This window comes from Zingiber officinale, chromosome 5B (genome assembly GCF_018446385.1).
Source record: "Zingiber officinale cultivar Zhangliang chromosome 5B, Zo_v1.1, whole genome shotgun sequence".
Taxonomy (NCBI): domain Eukaryota; kingdom Viridiplantae; phylum Streptophyta; class Magnoliopsida; order Zingiberales; family Zingiberaceae; genus Zingiber; species Zingiber officinale.
The window spans coordinates 35157102-35163511 of NC_055995.1; the positions used below are offsets into that span (position 1 = coordinate 35157102).

At 45.2% G+C, this 6410-nt stretch overlaps 1 long non-coding RNA gene across 1 annotated transcript; it reads left to right on the forward strand.

Moving 5' to 3' along the window:
• Positions 1 to 910: 910 nt before the first annotated feature.
• On the forward strand, positions 911 to 1203 carry LOC121987342. Its single transcript, XR_006113510.1, has 3 exons — positions 911 to 934; positions 1014 to 1102; positions 1187 to 1203. It is a non-coding gene; the product is annotated as an uncharacterized LOC121987342 (long non-coding RNA).
• The last annotated feature ends 5207 nt before the right edge of the window (positions 1204 to 6410 follow it).

Consider the following 6410-nt stretch of genomic DNA (forward strand, 5'->3'; position numbering starts at 1 on the left):
AGTTCTAGTAAATTGCATATATGATGCTTTGAGTGTAGGGAATTTGGACATTACAAGAGTAAATGTCCAAAGAGGGTTAGGAAGACTCCACCGGCGCCAAAGATCAAGGAAGCCGGAGTCCCGATACGCAAGAGCAAGGATGTAAAATACCGGAAAAATGACGAATATTAATAAGGGAATTTTTCGGAGCTCGTACGGACGAGTTGACGGGATAAAAACGGGGCCCGGAAAAGCCTATTCGGGCTACCCCATTTAAGTGAGAAAAAGTTAATTTTTTTACTTTTTCTTTTTAAATTCCTTTTCTTTATTCTCCTCACCGAAAACTCTTCTCCCTATCCGAGCCTTCTCCTCTTCTTCTCTCACGCCCGACGCCGGCCCTAACCGCCGGCCCTAACCGCCGGCCGGCGGTCTCTTCCTCCCCGAAACCCGAAGCCATTGCCTCTTCCCTTCTTCTCTCCCCCGCGCGTGCCTGCCGAGCCTCACCCGACGACTCCACAGCCCGACGGCTGTGCCCTAATCGCCGACGCACCCCTCGGTGCCCTAGCCACCCGGCGCCGCCGATCGCCTTCTTCTCTTTTTCCCTCGCTGTGGAGATTCCGGAGCCACCACAGCCGACGGCCGAGCCTCTCTGCCGATTGGGTCGTGCCCTAGTACTGCCGGCCTCCCCTGTGATCTTGCGCCGCCGTTGTCACCCACAGCCGACTGGAACAGTGTGTCCACCCCGCCGAGCCTAGTTCTTCCTCTGTGTGCCACTGCCGAGAGCGAGCAGTATCGAGTCATGCCCTAGACTTGGTTCACCGCCGCTCTAGCGAGTTGGTCTTCAACCAAAGGCAAAACTCCAAGCTCTAGTGGCTTCACCGTGACCTATGCCTCACCATCGGATCTTCCTGCTTCACCACTAGCTGTCGACAGAGAGAAAACAAGAAGGTATCGGGTAAGTAAGGTTTATTGGATTTGGATTTCAGATTTGGTACAGGATGTTGTGCTCACCGGGTGGATGTCTGTGGTTGTAGAATCAGTGTAGCTCCGGCCAAGAATTTGCGACAGTAGGTATTTTCAGCTAGCAATTTCCAGCAGCAACCTCCCTGCTGTGAGGATTGAGGTAAGGTGTAGCTTGGTTGGAAATTCTGTATGTTTAAGAATGTGGATTAATTACTGTTTTGGTTTGTTCGTTTTGTTCCAGCAGCAATTTATCTTTGCTGGCTGTAAACAATCATAATTGGGTAACAACTTTGTGACTTCCAGCAGCGGTTGAATTGAGGTAAGGTTTATGGTTTTGATCTTTGTGTTAGATTATTGCTAGTTGTGTTAGCAATAATTATTGATTTAGGTTTAGAAGTTGTATAGCGGTGTAGTTGGGGTTAATGAAACTAACCCTAACTGGTCAGTGGATTAGAAATTAGTTTATCTATTTGTTTATAATTAAATTATTTAAACTGTGGGATTTAACACAGGACTTTGACGCGAGACGAGTATCTCGGAGTCAGATTGGACCTTTCTATTTTCGGAGGCGGGTACTTTTGACTTATGTCATTTGATATGCTTAGTAATTAAATTAACATGTTGTATTAATTGTGTTTCTTATCTGTTTCGGTTAATCACTACCCAAATCTTACATGCTTGATTGATTGATTGGTTTTGCATCTCAGGTATATTTTACCTGTTTATACATGCTAATAGGGGTAGTGATATACCATGTTTCACTATGTTCAGGACCTAGGTTTTATACCTTCTGTATACCTTTGGATTGTTTTGGATTCGTTGACCTTTGATGCATTTTTATATATATGTGGATTAGGTCAGGATATTCTTGTGGTTAGTGCCATGCACCATTTGCATGATTGCATGCTGTGCGATAGTCCGCTCCATTATTGTTGAGCACATCGCCAGTTACATGGATCTGCACACACCACCACTCATGGGTTAGTAGTCGATTCAGGCTGAGTGTGTTGCAGCAGGGACTCTGTTAGGCACCGTTGGTCCGCTCATGGGTAGTGTGACACAACGTGTTATTCGGCAGGGATTCCTCCCCGTCTTTGAGTACCGGGAGTTGAGAGCATTGCGCTCCCCCATCTATGATTTGGGGTAGGAGGATAGGTGTACTCCGACAGCATCCCGTCCACTCGGTCACTCATCAGGAGTAGTGACGACAGAGTGCACGGTTGTCACAGCCCTACCCACTCGGCCTCACTGGCGTCAGGGGTGACCAGGACGCATCATTGGCATCATATGCATGATGCATTTATTGCTTGTGTTTGTGTTTGCTGCATTTATATGCTGCATATTGTTTGGATACCTATGTTTGACATGCATACAGGATTTCCTTATCCCTCGGACTGTTTGACCTTATACTCAGGACCTGGTTAGTACAGTATTCTCCTGTTTATTTCAGATGCATTCTTATCTTTTTATCAGGAGACTGTACGCATGATTAGTGCTAGGTGTTGTTTCTTTACTTTGCATATCAACTGTACCTGCTGAGTGTTGGACTCACCCCGCCTCCATTGTTGATATTTTCAGGTTGATGCTGTCAGGAGGGAGTTCCAGTCGCTAGTCCTCACTGCACGTAGTGCTGGTCCTGCAGACCTCCAGGATATGTTTGGTTTTCTTTGGTTTCTTTCTGTTCTAGACTGTTTGAACTCGTTATATTCTGGATTTATTTGCTTATGGACATGATATAGATTTTATTATATCGATGGATTTGGATTTGGTTTTTATTCTACTACATGCCTGCCTGGATGGCAGAAGAGGTGAGTTCGTCGGTTTTGAGCTTTACGAGTGTAGTTGAGTAGGGTGGTTTTTGAGTCAGAGTATTATTACTGCGTGGTTGTGTCAGCCAGAGGCTGAATATATATATAAACTGTGTGGTGATTGATTTTTATTATTGTTATGATTCCAGCCGCCTGTGGCTGAGTATTTAGTGCTTGTAGAAAATTTTTGATTGTCCGCCGTACAGGGGAGATGCTGCCGAAATTTTCTCGGACAGTGACTCTTCTGGGGGCGTGACAATTTGGGTCAGGGGTGCTGGGTTCGAAACCTAGCTTCTACAACCTTGTGACACAACGTGTTATTCGGCAGGGATTCCTCCCCATCTTTGAGTACCGGGAGTTGAGAGCATTGCGCTCCCCCATCTATGATTTGGGGTAGGAGGATAGGTGTACTCCGACAACATCCCGTCCACTCGGTCACTCATCAAGAGTAGTGACGACAGAGTGCACGGTTGTCACAGCCCTACCCACTCGGCCTCACTTTTGTATGAGATGATCGACTGGCGTCAGGGGTGTCCAGGACGCATCATTGGCATCATATGCATGATGCATTTATTGCTTGTGTTTGTGTTTGCTGCATTTATATGCTGCATATTGTTTGGATACCTATGTTTGACATGCATACAGGATTTCCTTATCCCTCAGACTGTTTGACCTCATACTCAGGACCTGGTTAGTACAGTATTCTCCAATTTATTTCAGATGCATTCTTATCTTTTTATCAGGAGACTGTACGCAATTAGTGCTAGGTGTTGTTTCTTTACTTTGCATATCAACTGTACCTGTTGAGTGTTGGACTCACCCCGCCTCCATTGTTGATATTTTCAGGTTGATGCTGTCAGGAGGGAGTTCCAGTCGCTAGTCCTCACTGCACGTAGTGCTGGTCCTGCAGACCTCCAGGATATGTTTGGTTTTCTTTGGTTTCTTTCTGTTCTAGACTGTTTGAACTCGTTATATTCTGGATTTATTTGCTTATGGACATGATATAGATTTTATTATATCGATGGATTTGGATTTGGTTTTTATTCTACTACATGCCTGCCTGGATGGCAGAAGAGGTGAGTTCGTCGGTTTTGAGCTTTACGAGTGTAGTTGAGTAGCGTGGTTTTTGAGTCAGAGTATTATTACTGCGTTGTTGTGTCAGCCAGAGGCTGAATATATATATAAACTGCGTGGTTATTGATTTTTATTATTGTTATGATTCCAGTCGCCTGTGGCTGAGTATTTAGTGCTTGTAGAAAATTTTTGATTGTCCGCTGTACAGGGGAGATGCTGCCGAAATTTTCTCGGACAGTGACTCTTCTGGGGGCGTGACAATTTGGGTCAGGGGTGCTGGGTTCGAAACCTAGCTTCTACAACCTTGTGATACAACGTGTTATTCGGCAGGGATTCCTCCCCGTCTTTGAGTACCGGGAGTTGAGAGCATTGCGCTCCCCCATCTATGATTTGGGGTAGGAGGATAGGTGTACTCCGACAGCATCCCTTCCACTCGGTCACTCATCAGGAGTAGTGACGACAGAGTGCACGGTTGTCACAGCCCTACACACTCGGCCTCACTTTTGTATGAGATGATCGACTGGCGTCAGGGGTGACCAGGACGCATCATTGGCATCATATGCATGATGCATTTATTGCTTGTGTTTGTGTTTTTATATGCCGCATATTATTTGGATACCTATGTTTGACATGCATACAGATTTTCTATCTCCTCGGTCTGATGACCTAGACTCGTTAGTACAAGATTCTCCTGCTTATTTCAGATGCATTCTTATCTTTTATCGGGAGTCCGCATGATTAGTGCTAGGTGTTGTTTCTTTACTTTGCATATCAACTGTACCTGCTGAGTGTTGGACTCACCCCGCCTCCATTGTTGATATTTTCAGGTTGATGCTGTCAGGAGGGAGTTCCAGTCGCTAGTCCTCACTGCACGTAGTGCTGGTCCTGCAGACCTCCAGGATATGTTTGGTTTTCTTTGGTTTCTTTCTGTTCTAGACTGTTTGAACTCGTTATATTCTGGATTTATTTGCTTATGGACATGATATAGATTTTATTATATCGATGGATTTGGATTTGGTTTTTATTCTACTACATGCCTGCCTGGATGGCAGAAGAGGTGAGTTCGTCGGTTTTGAGCTTTACGAGTGTAGTTGAGTAGGGTGGTTTTTGAGTCAGAGTATTATTACTGCGTGGTTGTGTCAGCCAGAGGCTGAATATATATATAAACTGCGTGGTGATTGATTTTTATTATTGTTATGATTCCAGCCGCCTGTGGCTGAGTATTTAGTGCTTGTAGAAAATTTTTGATTGTCCGCCGTACAGGGGAGATGCTGCCGAAATTTTCTCGGACAGTGACTCTTCTGGGGGCGTGACAATTTGGGTCAGGGGTGCTGGGTTCGAAACCTAGCTTCTACAACCTTGTGACACAACGTGTTATTCGGTAGGGATTCCTCCCCGTCTTTGAGTACCGGGAGTTGAGAGCATTGCGCTCCCCCATCTATGATTTGGGGTAGGAGGATAGGTGTACTCCGACAACATCCCGTCCACTCGGTCACTCATCAAGAGTAGTGACGACAGAGTGCACGGTTGTCACAGCCCTACCCACTCGGCCTCACTTTTGTATGAGATGATCGACTGGCGTCAGGGGTGTCCAGGACGCATCATTGGCATCATATGCATGATGCATTTATTGCTTGTGTTTGTGTTTGCTGCATTTATATGCTGCATATTGTTTGGATACCTATGTTTGACATGCATACAGGATTTCCTTATCCCTCGGACTGTTTGACCTCATACTCAGGACCTGGTTAGTACAGTATTCTCCAATTTATTTCAGATGCATTCTTATCTTTTTATCAGGAGACTGTACGCATGATTAGTGCTAGGTGTTGTTTCTTTACTTTGCATATCAACTGTACCTGTTGAGTGTTGGACTCACCCCGCCTCCATTGTTGATATTTTCAGGTTGATGCTGTCAGGAGGGAGTTCTAGTCGCTAGTCCTCACTGCACGTAGTGCTGGTCCTGCAGACCTCCAGGATATGTTTGGTTTTCTTTGGTTTCTTTCTGTTCTAGACTGTTTGAACTCGTTATATTCTGGATTTATTTGCTTATGGACATGATATAGATTTTATTATATCGATGGATTTGGATTTGGTTTTTATTCTACTACATGCCTGCCTGGATGGCAGAAGAGGTGAGTTCGTCGATTTTGAGCTTTACGAGTGTAGTTGAGTAGCGTGGTTTTTGAGTCAGAGTATTATTACTGCGTGGTTGTGTCAGCCAGAGGCTGAATATATATATAAACTGCGTGGTTATTGATTTTTATTATTGTTATGATTCCAGTCGCCTGTGGCTGAGTATTTAGTGCTTGTAGAAAATTTTTGATTGTCCGCCGTACAGGGGAGATGCTGCCGAAATTTTCTCGGACAGTGACTCTTCTGGGGGCGTGACAATTTGGGTCAGGGGTGCTGGGTTCGAAACCTAGCTTCTACAACCTTGTGATACAACGTGTTATTCGGCAGGGATTCCTCCCCGTCTTTGAGTACCGGGAGTTGAGAGCATTGCGCTCCACCATCTATGATTTGGGGTAGGAGGATAGGTGTACTCCGACAGCATCCCTTCCACTCGGTCACTCATCAGGAGTA